The sequence below is a fragment of the Stenella coeruleoalba genome (assembly GCF_951394435.1).
Source record: "Stenella coeruleoalba genome assembly, chromosome: 16".
NCBI classification, from domain to species: Eukaryota; Metazoa; Chordata; class Mammalia; order Artiodactyla; family Delphinidae; genus Stenella; species Stenella coeruleoalba.
Genome location: NC_137162.1, coordinates 81535528 through 81552054, shown reverse-complemented (window position 1 = coordinate 81552054; position 16527 = coordinate 81535528). Strand labels below are relative to the sequence as shown.

Sequence of the window (16527 nt, the reverse complement as noted above, 5' to 3'; positions counted from 1 at the left end):
CTTCTGCTGTGCTCAGTGGTCATCACAGCCCTCTCAGGTGTGAGGCCAGGAGCAGGTGCCCTGAGGGAGTTAGGTTTTTCCTGGGGGTGAATGGTAGTCTCCACCTTGATTTGGGATGCGGCTGAGGCCTGAGGGCTTAGGGCTGCACTTCTGTGCTGGTTTCCCTTTTTCCCTGGTGTGCAAGCCTTGGTTGGAGGCTGGGTTGGGGCCTGAGGAGTTGCTGCCTCACCACTGGGCTGGCCCCATCCTCTCCCAAGTGTGCACAGGGAAGGGAGCTTTGGAGAACGTGGTCTCTGCCTGGGAGCTAGTTTCACTCCCAAGTGTGGGCACCAAAACGCATGCTAGCAATGGCTGCCTCAGCCCTGGCCAGAGGCATGGGCGGGGTCTGAGTTGCCTCTGCTCCCTCCAATAATACCCATTCTCATTGGAAACAGCGACCTCCGCCTTCGTGGGGAGCAATGCCTGAGCGAGAGGGGCTGGGGCAGGAGCCTGGTGTGAGCTGTGCGGGGTGCACTGGGGGGGTCCTGGCAGGCAGGCCAGAGCCCCAGGCAGTTTCCAATCTGCTGCGTCCGTGCTGTGCGTGTGTTCAGGAGGCCTGGTTTCTTACAGCACTCCGGTAAGCCCCCCTGTCTTCCGCTTAGCGGGCTTGTCTTCCTGGTGTCAGACCTCAGGGCTGGGGTGTGGCTCAAACGCCTTGCTCCCCAGGGCAGGGATCCCCGAGCCTGTGATATCCTCCTCTTCTAGGGGTGTGGGTCCCAACCATCTCCATTCCTACCACACTCCGTGTGGCTCTCTCTTTACAGCGTTGGTTGTAGAAGAGCTGTTCCGGGAGGCCCCGGGTCAATTTCTGTGAGGGTCAGTCTATGTGCAATTGTAGTTTTGATGTTTTCATGAGGGGAGGGGAGCCCAGCGTCCTTCTACTCTGCCGTCTTGATCTCTGCATCGCACTCTTTCTTTTTTTTCAACATGTTCAAACATTTTGTTTCAAGCTTACTTTTTTAAAATTAATTAATTTATTTATGGCTGCGTTGGGTCTTCGTTGCTGTGCGCGGGTTCTCATTGCGGTGGCTTCTGTTGTTGCGGAGCACGGGCTGTAGGCGCGCGGGCTTCAGTAGCTGCAGCTCGAAGGCTCTAGGGCACAGGCTCAGTAGTTGTGGCGCACGGGCTTAGTTGCTCCGCGGCATGTGGGATCTTCCCGGACCAGGGCTCGAACCCGTGTCTACTGCATTGGCAGGCGGATTCTTAACCACTGCGCCACCAGGGAAGCCCTCAAACTTCCTTTTTTTATTTCAAAAATAACATAGATGTTTAGCCTATAATTTGGTTTTTAAGAAGCCATTTTATTGACTATTATTAATTCATAAAAAGCTGTACGTGTTTAATGTTTACAAAAGATATCTTTGAATATAAGTATACGTCCATGAATACATCACCACAATCTATGCCATAAAAAATCCATCTCCAGAAGTTTCCTCCTGCCCTAATTATTTATTACTGTTATGTTTTGTGATAATAGCACTGAAGAGCTACCCTCTTAGCAAATTTTTAATTATACAATACAGCATTGTTGACTACAGTCACTATGCTATACAGTAGATCTCTAGGTCTTATTCATTTTGTATAACTGAAACTTTGTACCCTTTGACTAATACCTCCCTGTTTCCCCCTCCCCTTAACCCCTGGCAACCACCATTCTACTCTCTGCTTCTATGAGTTTAGCTATTTTAGATACTTCATATAAGGGATATCATGTAGTATTTGTCCTTCTGTGTCTGGCTTATTTCAGCTGGCATAATGTCCTCCAGGTTCATCCATGTTGTTGCAAAAGGCAGGATTTCCTGCTTTCCTTAAGGCTGACTAATACTCATCGCATGCTTAGGTCACATTTTCTTTATCCATTCATCCATCCATGCATATTTATTTTCATATCTCAGCTATCGTGACTGAAGCTGCAATGGACATGGGAGTCCCGATATCTCTTCAAGTTTCTGATTTCAGTTCTTTTGGATATATACCCAGAAGTGGGATTGCTGGATCTATTTTAATTTTTTTGGCGAACCTCCATAATGTTTTCCATAGTGGTAGCACCATTTTTGATTCCCACCAACACTGTACAAGGGTTATAATTTCTTCACATCCTTGACAGCACTTGTTATTTTTTGTTTTTGCTTTGTTTTGTTTTTTTATAATATCCATCCTAACAGGTTTGAGTTGATATCTCATTGTGGTTTTGATTTGCATATCCCTGATGATTAGTGATGTGAGCACCTTTTCATGTACCTTTTGGTCATTTGTATGTCTTCATTGGAGAAATGTCCTTTCACATCCTTTGTCCATTTTTTGGGTTATTTGTTTATTTTGCTGTTGAATTGTAGTTGCAGTAGGTCCTTTATGTAAGGATATTAGCACCTTAGATATAGAGTCTGCAAATATTTTCTTCCATTCCATAGGCTGCCTTTTCACTGTTTACGTTTCCTCTGCTGTGCAGAAGCTTTTTAGTGAGATGTAGTGCCACCTGTCTATTTTTGCCTTTGATGCTTATCCTTTATGTGTCATATCCAAGAAATCATTGCCTAAACTAATATTATGACTTTCCCACTATGTTTCCTTCTAGGAGCTTTACAGTTTCAGGTCTTACGTTTAAATTTTTAATACATTTCGAGTTGATTTTTGTGTATGTCATAGATAAGGGTCCATCCAATTTCATTCTTTTGAATGTAAATTTACAGTTTTTCTAACATCATTTGCCCCATAAAGATAGCATATTCGTGTCGCTCAGCCTAATATGTCCCACACAAAAGTATATTATTAACCATTTATGAATTGGCGTACCTTGTTCACCCTGTCTCCTTTCCTCACAGGAGTTACCTGGATGCTGTGTTTTTAGTTCCCATTCACTTTTTGAGCCCACTGTGATCTGATTTCTATCTCCATCACTACCAAATTGGCAATGATGTTCTAGTTGTTAAATTTAAAAGCCATTTTTATTCCATTCTCAACGTTTTTTTTTTCTTTTATGACATTGACATTTTTGAAGAATATATGTCAGTTGTTTTACAGAATGTTCTTCAGTTTGGATTTGTCGTCCTCGTGATTAGAGCTAGATTCAGATTATACACTCTCTGGCTGAAATACTAAGGAAGTAATGTCGTGTCCTTTTCTGGGTATCACATTTGGAGGTACATGGTGTCCATCTGTCCTTAACTGGTTATATTAATTTTGATCATCTGGTCAAGGTATTGTTTTGTGTCTCCGCTATATAGTTACTGTTCTTCTCTGTGGAATTAATAAGTAATCTGTGGGGAGACACTTTTTAAGACCTCATCAAACTAGATATAACATTCCTTAGCAATTCTTGCCTGAACCAACATAGTGTTTATCCAACTCCACTACTCCCTTCACACTAGTGAGCATTTTACTGAAAGGAAGAGCCTTCCTTTCTTTATTTAATCATCAATATAGACTCACGGATCCTGTTTAATTCAGTGGATTATAATCCGTTGCATCCTTATTTATTTTTGTGCTCGAAGTGTCCCAGACATGGATAGTAGGAGTTCCTTCAAGACTTCTGTGTCTTTTTTCCATGCTACATATATCTTGTTTGTTTGTTTGAGCACTTCTGGTTCAACAAGATGTTCCAGGCTCAAATTATACCTTCCCTGCCTCAACCCTGGGATCAGTCATTTATTCAGTGACCCCTGCATCCTTTTAGTGAGTAATGGTATCTGGAAACCAAGATCTAGATTATAAGTGTGCTTATTGCAACTAGGATATCATTGCTTCTAGACCCTTTCAGCCTACAGAGCTAAGTAATCTTGAGTTCATACTGATACCTCCAATTCCAATCCAATACCACAAGGTTCTTCATTGCCTTCCCCTGTTCTTTATTTGTATCTCCCTTCGTCTGTAGTGTGAACTATGGCTACAGACGTTAACACAATTTGCTACAAGTAAAGTAGTTTCATAATTACCACACACATACTGCTACCACTGCTACAAAACAAAAACAAATATTGAGTTCAAGATTGGTCTGAAGTTCTTTTTTTCTCCTAGATTGAGAATATGTAGTCAAAGTACTCTGTTCAAAAGTAATTGATTTAGTTTTCATTTTTATTCCCTTCAGTGCTGTAGTGTTATGAATTTGCAGTCCAGCTAGTGTTGTTTAGTTGTGTTTGCATTCAGTGTTAGGGCATTCACCCTTCCTCATTGATTTAATTTTTTACATATGTAAAACATTAACATGATTTCAAAGGGAAACTATTAAAAAAGTTACATTCAGAGAAGTATCTATCCCTATTCCTTCCATCCATCCACTTCACCTCCTTGCCTCTGTGAGTAACCAGTCTTCTTATTTTCTGGTTTATCCATCCTGTATTTTTCTTTATTGAAATATAATTGACATATAACATCATGTAAGTTTGAGGCATGCAGCTTGTTAATTTGATACATTTATATATTACAACATGATTAGTGTTCCTGGTACCTTTATCATGTCACAGAACTTTCTTGTTTATGTTGAGGACAACTAAGATGCAGTCTTAACTTTGAAGTTTATAATACAGTATTGTTGGCTATAATCAATCTGTTGTGCATTAGAGCTACAGAACTTATTTATTTGCTAGTTGAAAGTTTGTACCCATAAACATTTCTCCAATTTCCCCAGCCCCAGCCCCTGGAAACCACCATTCTACTCACTGTTTTTACGAGTTCAACTTTTTTAGATTCCACATATAAGTGAGATCATACAGTATTTGTCTTTCTCTGTCTGACTTATCTCACTTAGCATAATGCCCTTAAGGTCCATCCATGCTGTTGCAAATGAAAGGATTTTTTCCTTTCTCATGTCTGAATTTTCTATATATATATATAACCCACAACTTCTTTATCTATTCATCGGTTGACAAACAGGTTGTTCTCATATCTTGGCTGCTGGGAAAAATGCTGCAATGAACATGGGTATGCAGATATCTTTGAGATACTGATTTCAATTCCTTCAAATATATACTCAGAAGTGGGATTGTTGGATCCTATGGTAGTTCAATTTAAATTTTTTGAGGAACTGCCATACTGTTTTCCATAATGGCTGTACCAATTTACATTTCCACCAATAGTGTATAAGCGTTCCCTTTTCTGCACATCCTCGCCAACATTTGTTATCTCATGTCTTTTTGATAAAAGCCATCCTAACAGGTGTGAGGTAATATCTCACTGTGGTTTTGATTTTCATTTCCCTGATGATTAATGATATTGAGCAACTTTTCATATACCTATTGGCCATTTGTATGTCTGCTTTGAAAAACCTATTCAGGTCCTTTGCTCAATATATAATTGGATTGTTCACTTTTTTTGCTATTGAGTTATGTGAATTCTTTTTTTTTTTTTTTTTTTTGCCGTACGCGGGCCTCTCACTGTTGTGGCCTCTCCCGTTGCGGAGCACAGGCTCGGGACGCGCAGGCTCAGCGGCCATGGCTCACGGACCCAGCCGCTCCACGGCATGTGGGATCTTCCCGGACCGGGGCACGAACCCCTGTCCCCTGCATTGGCAGGCGGACTCTCAACCACTGCGCCACCAGGGAAGCCCCTATGTGAATTCTTTACATATTTTGGCTATTAGTTTTGTATCATGTATGTGGTTTTTGAATATTTTCTCCCATTCTGTAGATTGCCTTTTCAATTTACTGTTTGCCGTGCAGAAGCTCTTTAGTTTAGTGTAGTCCCACTTGTTTATTTCAGTTTGTGTTGCTTGTGCTTTTGGTGACTTATCCAAGAAATCATTGCCTAGACCCATGTCAAGGATCTTTTCCCCTATGTTTTCTTCTAAAAGTTTTACGGTTTCAGGTCTTACATTTGATTTCAGGTTAATTTTTGTTAGTGGTGAAATATAGGTGTCCAGTTTCATTCTTCTGCATGACAATATCCAGTGTTCCCACCATCATTTATTAAAGAGACTGCCCTTGTCCCATCGTGTGTTCTTGACACCCTTCTCAAAAATTAGTTGACCATATATTTACAGGTTTATTTCTAAACTATATACTGTTCTGTGTGTCTGTTTTTATGCCAGGACCATATGATTTTGATTACTTTAGCTTTGTAATATAGCTTGAAATCAGGTATTGTGATGGCTCCAGTGTTGTTTGTCTTTCTCTAGGTTGCTTCAGCTATTCGGAGTCTTTTGTGGTTCCATGCAAATATTAGAATTGTTTTTTCTATTTTTGTGAAAATATGCCATTGCAGTTTTGATTGGGATTACACTGAATCTGTGGGTCATTTTTGGTAATATGGACATTACCACATTAATTCTTCCAGGAACATGGAATATCTTTCTATTTGTTTGTATCTCCTTCAACCTCTTTCTTCAATGTCTCATAGTTTTCAGTGTAAAGGTCTTACACCTCCTTGGTTAAATTTATTCCTAAGTATTTTATTGTTTTCAATGCTATTGTAAATGGGATTGCTTTCTTAACTTCTCTTTCAGATAGTCTGTTGTTAGTGTATAGAAATGCAACTGATTTATGTGTGTTGATTTTGCATCCTCCAACTTTACTGAATTAATTTATTAGTTCCAACTATTTTTTGTTGGATCTTTAGGATTGTCTATGTATTAGATCATGTCGTCTGTGAACACAGATAATTTAATTTTTCCTTTCTGCTATGGATGCCCTTTATTGTTTTTTTTCCTTGCCTAATTGCTCTGGCTAGGACTTCCAGTACTATGTCAAACAGAAAAGGTGAGAGTGGGCATTCCTGTCTTGTTCCTGACCTTGAAAGAAAGGATTTAAAATTCTCACCATTGCGTATGATGTTAGCTGTGGTCTTGCCATATTGGCCTTTATTATGCTGAGTGTTTTTATTATGAAAGGATGTTGTATTTTGTCAAATGCTTTCTCATCTATTGGGATGATTATATGATTTTAATATTTCATTTCATTCATACTATTAATGTGGTGTATCACATTTATTGATTTTCATATGTTGAACCATCCTTGCATCTCAGGGATAAATCCCACTTGCTCATGGTGAGTGATCCTTTTAATGTGCTATTAAGTTTGATTTGCTAGTATTTTGTTGGGCATTTTTACATCTATCTTCATCAGGAATACAGGTTTGTAATTTTCTTTTCTTGTAGTGTTTTTGTCTGGCTTTGGTGTCAGGGTATTGCTGGCCACATAAGATAAATTTGGAAGTGTTCCCTCCTCTTCAATTTTTGGGAAAAGTTTGAGAAAGACTGGTGTTAATTCTTCTTTAAATGTTTGGTGGAATTCACCTGTGAAACCATCTGGTCCTGAGCTTTTCTTTCTTGGGAGGTTTTTGATTATTGATTCAATCTCCATGCCCCTTAGTTGTCTGTTCAGGTTTTCTATTTCTTTAGATTTGGTCTTGGTAGGTTTTCTGGTTCTAGAAATTCATCCATTTCTTCTAAGTTATCGAGATTGTTGGCATATGTTTATTCATAGTAGTCTTTCATAATTATTTGTATTTCTGTAGTATCAGCTGTAATGTCTCCTGTATTTCTTTTTATAAGCAGATTTGTGTATGTTTTCTTATTTCCTCTTCTCTTATACACAAAATAGCATATTGCATGTACTGTTCTGCATTTTACTTATTTTACTTAATATATCCTGGAAACCACCACATATCTTGTCCTAGAGTTCTTCCTCATTTTTATTACAACTTCATGGGTCTCCATCATGTGAATATATCATAGTTTATTTAACCAGACTCCTATGTTTGAACATTTAGCTAATTTCCTAATATTGATCATTTGTATTTTCTCTCTTTTTCCCCTCTACTCCATCTAGCTAAAAATTTGTCAGTTTTGTGGTTGGTTTTTTTTGAGGTATAATTGATATACAATAGTATATAAGTTTCAGGACTTGTCAGTTTTGTTTCTCTTAGGAAAGCAATTTTGTTTTCATTGATTTTCTTTATTGTTGTCTGTTCTATTGATTTTGGCTATTGTGTGAATAATTTCCTTTTTCAATTCACTCTGGATTTAATTTGCTGTCTTTTTCTGTTTGTTAAGGTAGAAACTTGAGTCAATGATTGTAGACCTTTCTTCTTTTCTAAGCACTTTGGACATCTGACTTTTAAAAACCAGGAACAGGATTTACAAATTATTCAAAATGAGCTGCATATGTAATACTGACATGGAGTTATTGAGAAAATACTGGTTTTAGTTGTTTCCAGGTAAAGCAGTCTCTAGTAACATGTCAACCAAGAAAATATATGCAATTGCTAGATAGCCTTAGATATACTACACTTTATACACTTAAAGGTATAAATTCCTCTCTAAACATTACATTAGCTGCAATCCATATGTGTTAATATGTTGTGTTTTTATCTTCATTCAGTAAAATATGTTTTTCAGTAATATCTCTTGTTATTTCTTCTTTGACCTATGGCTTATTTAGAAATGTGTTATTTAATTTTCAGATATACGGGATTTCCAGATGTCTTTCTTCCGTTGAATTCTAATTTAGTCCATTTTGATCAGAGAACATATTCTCTATGATTTCAATCCTCTGTCAATTTTGGAGGCTTATTTTATGACCCAGTCTATGGCTTATTCTGGTGAATGGTCTTTGTATGCTTAAAAAGAATATTTTCTGCTGTTGCTGAGTCAAGTGTTCTACAGACGTCAGTTAGGTCAAGTTGGTTGATAATGTTCAAATCTTCTGTATTCTTACTTATTTTCTGTGTACTATCAGTTGTTGAGAAAGGATGTTGAAATCTACTGTAGTTATGGGTTGTTCTTATTCTCTCTGTTCTGTGAGGTTTTGCTTTTTTATATTTTAATGCTCTGTTAAATACTCCATTGAAATTGTATGCCTTCTTACTGAACTGATCTTTTTATCATTAGGAAATGTCCCCCTTTATTCCTGCTACTTATACCTTTCCCAAAGCTTACTTTGATATTAATAAGCACTTTATCTTACAATTAGTGTTTGTATGGTATATTATTTTCATTCTTTTGCTCATGTCTCTATGTTTTAAGCACATTTCTTGGAGATAGTATATAATTGGCTCTTGCTTTTATATTCAATCTGATAGTCTCTACCATTTAACTGAAATACATAGACTACGGGTCAGCAAACATTTTCCATAAACAACCAGATAGTAAACTGGTCTCTTAGGCTTGTAGGAGCAGGAATTCTACTGGAGTTTGGTGTTTATTTCTCTTCTTACAGGTAATTTGATGTTTGAGTTGTTCCCTGTCTCCTACTAATGCTGCAGGCTGGGTAATGTTTGGTTTTATTTGCATTTTGTTGATTTCATGAATTTGGGGGAAGCTGTGTGGACAGGTTCTGATCTGGGCATCTGACATTATGTTCTAGACCTGGATGCTCTATTTGGAATCGCGTCTCTGGTACCAGAATATGGTGATTTGTGAGCATATGGGCCAGAGAAGCTTTGAGCGGGAATCAACATTGTAGTATGTATCAGGGGTCAGCAAACCTTTTCTGTAAAGGCCCACATATTAAATATTTTAGGCTTTGGGGGGCCACACTCTTTCTGTGGGCCACCAACTCTGCTGTTGTAGCACAAAACAGCAAAAGACAAGTAACTAAATGAATGTGGTTGTGTTCCTATAAACTGTATCACAAAAACCGACAGTGGGTCAGGTTTGACCCTCAGGTCATAATTTGCCAACCTCCAGCATATAGCAACCCAAACGAAATGGCTTCAAAGCAGGTAAAACAAGTTACAAATGTTATGACACTTGGTTCTGTAGAGAACTTAGAGCCTCTATTACTAAAATAATAATTTAATTTCTCTGGAGTTTCTCATTAAATACAAAAATATTAGCTTGTATCCTCCATTAAATAAGCAAAAGGGTAGAGATTGATCTTAAAAATTTTACAGTGCAACAAGTGTGACCGTGGAAGATATTTAATGATGGGAAAATGTTTACAACACATTGTTATATAATGACATATTTCAACATTCAATTAATACTTGTTGAATGAGTAATTCTTTTTTTTGTTAAATAAATTTATTTATTTATTTCTGGCTTCATTGGGTTTGGTTGCTGCGTGCGGGCTTTCTCTAGTTGTGGCAAGCAGGGACTACTCTTCGTTGCGGTGCGTGGGCTTCTCATTGTGGTGGCTTCTCTCGTTGCAGAGCACGAGCTCTAGGCGCACGGGCTTCAGTAGTTGTGGCTCGCAGGCTCAGTAGTTGTGGCTCGCAGGCTCTAGAGTGCAGGCTCAGTAGTTGTGGTGCACAGGCGTAGTTGCTCCAAGCATGTGAGATCTTCCCAGACCAGGGCTCAAACCCATGTCCCCTGCGTTGGCAGCCAACTCTTAACCACTGTGCCACCAGGGAAGTCCTGAATGAGTAATTTTTTTTTTTTTTAATTATTTATTTATTTTTGCCTGCGTTGGGTCTTCGTTACTGCACTCAGGCTTTCTCTAGTTGCAGCAAGCAGGGCTTACTCTTCCTTGCAGTGCACGGGCTTCTCATTGTGGTGGCTTCTCTTGCTGCAGAGCATGGGCTCTAGGTGCGTGGGCTTCAGTAGTTGTAGCACGTGGGCTCAGTAGTTGTGGCTTGCGGGCTCTAGAGCACAGACTGAGTAATTGTGGCACACGGGCTTAGTTGCTCCGTGGCATGTGGGATCTTCCCGGACCAAGGCTTGAACCCATGTCCCCTGCATTGGCAAGCGGATGCTTAACCACTGTACCACCAGGGAAGTCCCCCGAATGAGTAATTCGTAAAAGCTGACTATAAAACAGTACTGCAATGGGATGTTTACCAAAATGTTAACAGTGACTACCTTTAAATGGTAGGACATGTAGAGTTTTTTTCCTTCTTTAATCTTTTCTTATTCTGCAGTGATTCTACAATAACTGTGTAAAACATTTGTTAAATACATTTGTTTTGATCTAAAAGAACCAATCAATAATATACTCATTTGTTTGTAATAGAATAACAGTGTTCAAATAATAAAAGGATGAAAGGACTTAAAAACAAGAGATGTTAGTAGGTGGTCACAGAATGAAATTGACAAAGTTACTGGAAGCAATCTGGTGCACTGGCAGAAGGATGGATTTTGGAGAAAGAACCTAATTCGAATTCAAACTCCCTTAATATGTATGTGAGATTTGAAAGTGGGACACCTTCCTGAGTCTCAGTTTGCCCATCTGTAAAGAGCAAATAATACTACCTGCCCCAATCTTGTTGTAAAAGTTAAAAGACACAATTTACGCAGCTAATTCAAAGAGCTCTGTAGAGCACGTTTACACTCCACTACCCTTCCAAACTAATTCCTTAGAGCCACCTTCAAAAATTTGTTTTGAGTTGAGTTTTTGACCCATTTTGTCTTTTCTTCTATAATCGTGTGAAGTCTTTCTCCACATCGTTTTATTCCATGAGTAATTATATATAATCTCAGGGCCATACATTTAAAGAATACCAAGTTAAATCCAGCACCCTTCTGGAAACTGCTACCCACATACTTTCTACAGTCACCATTCTGTGTACGTAATAGAAGGGTATAGTTTTGTGTATTGGAATTTTTTTCACAGAAATGACATTATACTCTTATGTATCCATCTGCAAATTGCTTTTTCACTAGACCCTTTCTTTTCTTTTGCTGTCAGAACCATTGGGACCTTGCAGAACGTCCATCACAGTTTCTTTTCTGTTGATCAAATTTTGCTTATGCATGGCAATTCCAAAAAAAATGTAAGAAGGCATCTTTTGCAAACAATGGCCTCTAAAAATATTTCTCAGCATTTGACTCCCGATTGAGTCACTGTTACTATGTAAAGGGAGCTTTCGTTATAGTAATGCCTATGTCAGAGGAAATATTATTAGTATTGTATCCTAGGAATCACTGGCAGGGATGTGGAAAGGATTGAGAAAATGATTAATAACTTTGGTTACTTTCTTACTCACGTTTCCAACGAAGATCCTTCCCTTGTAGTAGCTGCTGCTCTGGATCATTCCTTTGATATTTTTTGCAGATGTACATAGTCTGAAAAGGCCTCAATGAAAATTAAATTGTTTTCTGTACGGAACGAATGCCAATCGGACTTCAAAATGAAGATGCAAACAGAAACAAGAGACAAATTAATACCAATCACCTGAATATAATAAACAAGTGAAGATGGTGAGAAATTCATTGCTGCAGAGAAGACTTACTTCTTGAACAAAGTGTTTAAAATGAAATTTCTAAAGAATTTCCTGTGCTACTTACGTTGCATACATTTTAGAAAATCACTTCTTTATTAATTGGATTTTAAATTTATTTTCAAAATGATCAAAATACTTCAGAACTCTTCAGGAATGTTTATGCCATCAAGATCTGTATGACATCTCCCATGCTCTCTGATGAGTTAAGTTTTATGAACACTTTAACTATTTCAGAGGGAAGTAGAAATAATAGACTTCCTCAAGGGGATCTTACCTAATCCATGAGTAACACTGTAACAATGAAATGACTGTATTTTAGAAATATTTTGTAAAGGTAATCCATATAAAATTTAAATGATCTATAAAGATAATGTCATCTTACATTAAGTGAACCTAATACTAAAAGAGGAAGACCAGCTTCATCAAACAAAATTGCCTTCTGGTCCACTAAGCATTCTAATTATGTTTAACTTACATGAAGAAGCAAATTAAACATCATTTTATAGTTTAGGAGATAATATTAACATCCTAATGCTATAATTTTGAGAAATCTCTAAGTAGGACATAAAGCAATTAATTATTCCAGTGTAATTAGATCTGGAATTAGTAGAGTGGATAGTCATTTTGAGAAACATATTTACAAATATAATACTTTTTTATAATTCCCCTCATGTAGGCCTACTGCTAATGGATATAAGGTTTGAATATACGTGAAATGTTTTTTAAAAAGTTACTTACTTTTTCTTTCATTTATTCAACAGGTATTTGCTGTGTGCCTAGCATATGTGAGATGCTGTTCTAGTCACTAGGGGTACAACAGTGAATAAAACAGAAAAATAATCCTCACTTGTATGTAGCACACAGTGACAAAGAATGAAAAAGGTAAATATAATTATGGCACGTTAGAATCTGATAATGCCAAGCAAGAAAACCAAGGAGATACCAGGAAAAGTTGGAGTATAAATTAAGGGTTGAAGTGCTGGAAAGACCATAACAGAAAAACAGGGTGCAACACACTCTTTTTAAGTATTTTAGACAGGAAGCTTCTGGCTAGGCTTTTACATAGTGTCTGACATGACCTGTGGGCATTTGGCTGAAGGTGCAGAATTCCAAATGGAGAAGACACTATCAGTGCTTCCAGCTGTCTGCCGGAGAGCTACCTTCATGTCCTGCCGGCACTTTGAACTCCAGAAGTTTAAATCAGCTTTCACCCCAGCCTACTCTTGCATTTCAAGGCTCTGCTAATCATGCAGTTGTCTGAGATGGACACATCAGAGTCTCCCCGGCTTCTTCTTCTTATTTCTTATTTCTCTCCACATCTGTTTAGTTGTCAAGTGGGCCCTCCCAGTCATGAATAGTCATGAAAGGTCCTCAGGGCAGCTTCCTGAGTGTCCCCATCACCACTTGTACTGGGTGCAGTGTCGGGACTGCACAGGCAGAAACTGGGAAGGCATTCATAGTCAGCCCCACTTAATCCACAAGGGGAACATGAATGTAATACTGATTTAAGAAACAGTGCAGGGTAGTCACGAAATCAAAATGCACTCTGGCTCAGGCAGGAAGGCCAGAAAGATCGAATCCAGTCAGGATCGTGTCTTGAAGAACTAGTCGTCAGGCTACCAAGAGTTCCATCCGTATCCAGTTCTTTCCCGTGCCAGCCGTCCTCACTGGCATGCCAGGTTGGGTCACTCCTGCGGATCACTGGAGCTTTCCCTTCAGTGTTTCAAGGATGCCGTGAGCTGAGACACAACTCACCTTCCCCAGCTCTCCCTAGATTATTGTAGCCATCTCCTGACTGGTCTCCCTGCTGCCAGTACCTATCCCAGCTATCAATCCACCTTCCAAAACCACTAGTTCAGAATTATCTTTCTCAACATGGAAACCGCGTGCTGCTCCTGTGGGGGGTTTCGTTTATTTGTTTGTTTGTTTTAAGATGGATTGATTGATTTTATTTATTTTTGGCTGCATCGGGTCTCAGTTGCAGCACGCAGGATCTTCGTTGAGGCATGCAGGATCTTTCGATGCGGTACGTGGGATCTTCGTTGTGGTGCACAGGCTTCTCTCTAGTTGTGGCGTGCGGGTTTTCTCTTCTCTAGGTGTGGCGCGTGGGCTCCAGGGCACGTGGGCTCTGTAGTTTGCGACACGCAGGCTCACTAGTTGTGGCGCGTGGGCTTAGTTGCCAATGGCATGTGGGATCTTAGTTCCCTGACAAGGGATAAAACCCACGTCCCCTGCATCAGAAGGCGGATTCTTTACCACTGGACCACCAGGGAAGCCCCTGCTCCTGTGTTGAAACAAACAAACTTAGATGCTTCCCCATTCAGCATGATAAGTCAGACTCCTGGGGGACCATATTGGACCCTCCATACACTGGCTCCGCCCCGCTTTTCCAGCCCCAGCTCCTGCCACCTCTCCCATTTTACCCATATGAGTTCTTCCACAGATAAGTGCAGTTCCCTCATGCCTGTGTCTTTGGTTACATTCTTTCTTCTGCCTGGGATTCCCTTCACTTTTTCTTCTGTCTGGAAGAGAAAGACAGAGACAGAGAGATATTCATTACTTAAATAAGAGTTTCTATGCAGTAAAAAATGAGGACTCCATGGAAAACAAAAAATATTCAGCCTTACTGATGAGCCTAACATAGAATTCTACTATGCATGTCATGAGGACGTGAAGAAATTCATAGATAGAGAAAATCAGTCAACTCAGAATAATCAGTAACCTGATTGTTCTGCCTCTACAGGGGTAAAGAAAAAGTTGTCCCATGAAACCATTGCTTATAATAAAGACATCTCATGTTGACAAATTGACTGTAAGTCAGGTCAAGAAATATACTGGTTCTCAACATTCCTTCTGATCAAGTCATGCTACACACCATAGGACCAAGGTTACATTTTGTCCAGGGAGAAATTCTAGCCAACAATGTGGGAAATAACCTGGACAAGAACTTCAGTTCTTTAAAGACAAACGTACCAGATGTAGTGAAAAAAATTTGAAACTCCAGAATATTTGAAAGGCAAGTTCTGGGGGTTTGATTAAAATTCTGGAGACAAATTTTAAAAAGATGAACGGTTAAGAGTAAACAAATATTTGGAGAAACCAATAGACAAAAATACAAATATCTCTAATGGAGGGATTGGCATTAAAGGTATAATCCTTGGGCTTGAAGAGGACAGAGAAAACAAAAGAATATTATGTAAGGAAGTGGGATAAAATATTGAAAAGATAGAAATCTATACAGATGTTATAAGTATTTATAAAATTTATTTGTCAAGAGAAACTATTCCTTAGCCCAGATATTACTAGTTCATAGTTTCATAGTTCAGGAACACAGGTAAGTGACAAACTTCCATGGAACTCAACCCAAACTCTAAAAGGAACTCTAAAATTTTTTTCAAAAATATAAAAAATAGGGCTTCCCTGGTGGGACAGTGGTTAAGAATCTGCCTGCCAATGCAAGGGAAACAGGTTCGAGCCCTGACCCGGGAAGATCCCACATGCTGTGGAGCAACTAAGCCCGTGCGCCACAACTACTGAGCCTGAGCTCTAGAGCCCGTGAGCCACAACTACTGAGCCCACGTGCCACAACTACCGAAGCCTGCACACCTAGAGCCCATGCTCCCCAACAAGAGAAGCCACGACAATGAGAAGCCCGCGCACCGAAAGGAAGAGTAGCCCCTGCTCACTGCAGCTAGAGAAAGCCCGCATGCAGCAACAAAGACCCAACACAGCCAAAAATAAAATAATTAAAAAAAATATATATATGTATATATAAATATCCCCAATGAAGTAGAGGCAATGAAGAGAAGGTAAAGTTTAAAGTCCTGCTTTCTACTGAAGAAGAAATACAAGCCTGGAGAGGAGCATGGAGGAGGAAGCAGCAGCCTGGAGTTCAGAACTTACCAGAAGGACAAACCTAAGTAATTCAGAAGTCTCCGAAAGACACAGAAGGACTCTTGTGTACAAGGAAAATGAAACTAAACATTTTAATCATTGCATCATGCAACTGAAATAGCCAGATCTTCATTCTGAATCAGGTGGCAAATACAATATAACAAAAGAGAAAATGAAAGGTGTAAATCAGTGAATGGACAACAGGTAGATCTTTGGAATGAGGTGCTAAGAGATCAGAAAAGAGATGATTTATGTCCTGTGTGCAAAAACAGTTACTGAACGCGAGTTCATGTACCCAACGCACAGTGAGGCCAAATAATACCAAGACATCGGAGTTTGGAGCAGGGAAAGGTTTATTGCAGGACCATGCAAGGCAATGTGGGCTCGTGCCTCCTCGAAGGGTTTCAGCAAAGCACTTTTATAGGCAAGGTGAGGGAGGGGCATGGTTAGTTGTTGCAAACTTCTTGGTGTCTGCGCACTGAGGATTTACTACATGGGGTC

General features: G+C 39.2%; 1 long non-coding RNA gene across 1 annotated transcript; it reads left to right on the top strand.

The window, feature by feature from the left end:
* The first annotated feature begins 155 nt into the window (after nt 1-155).
* LOC307175004 lies at nt 156-16114 on the top strand. The gene is made up of 3 exons (XR_013824229.1): nt 156-616; nt 11964-12109; nt 12894-16114. It is a non-coding gene; the product is annotated as an uncharacterized lncRNA (long non-coding RNA).
* Nucleotides 16115-16527: the final 413 nt, after the last annotated feature.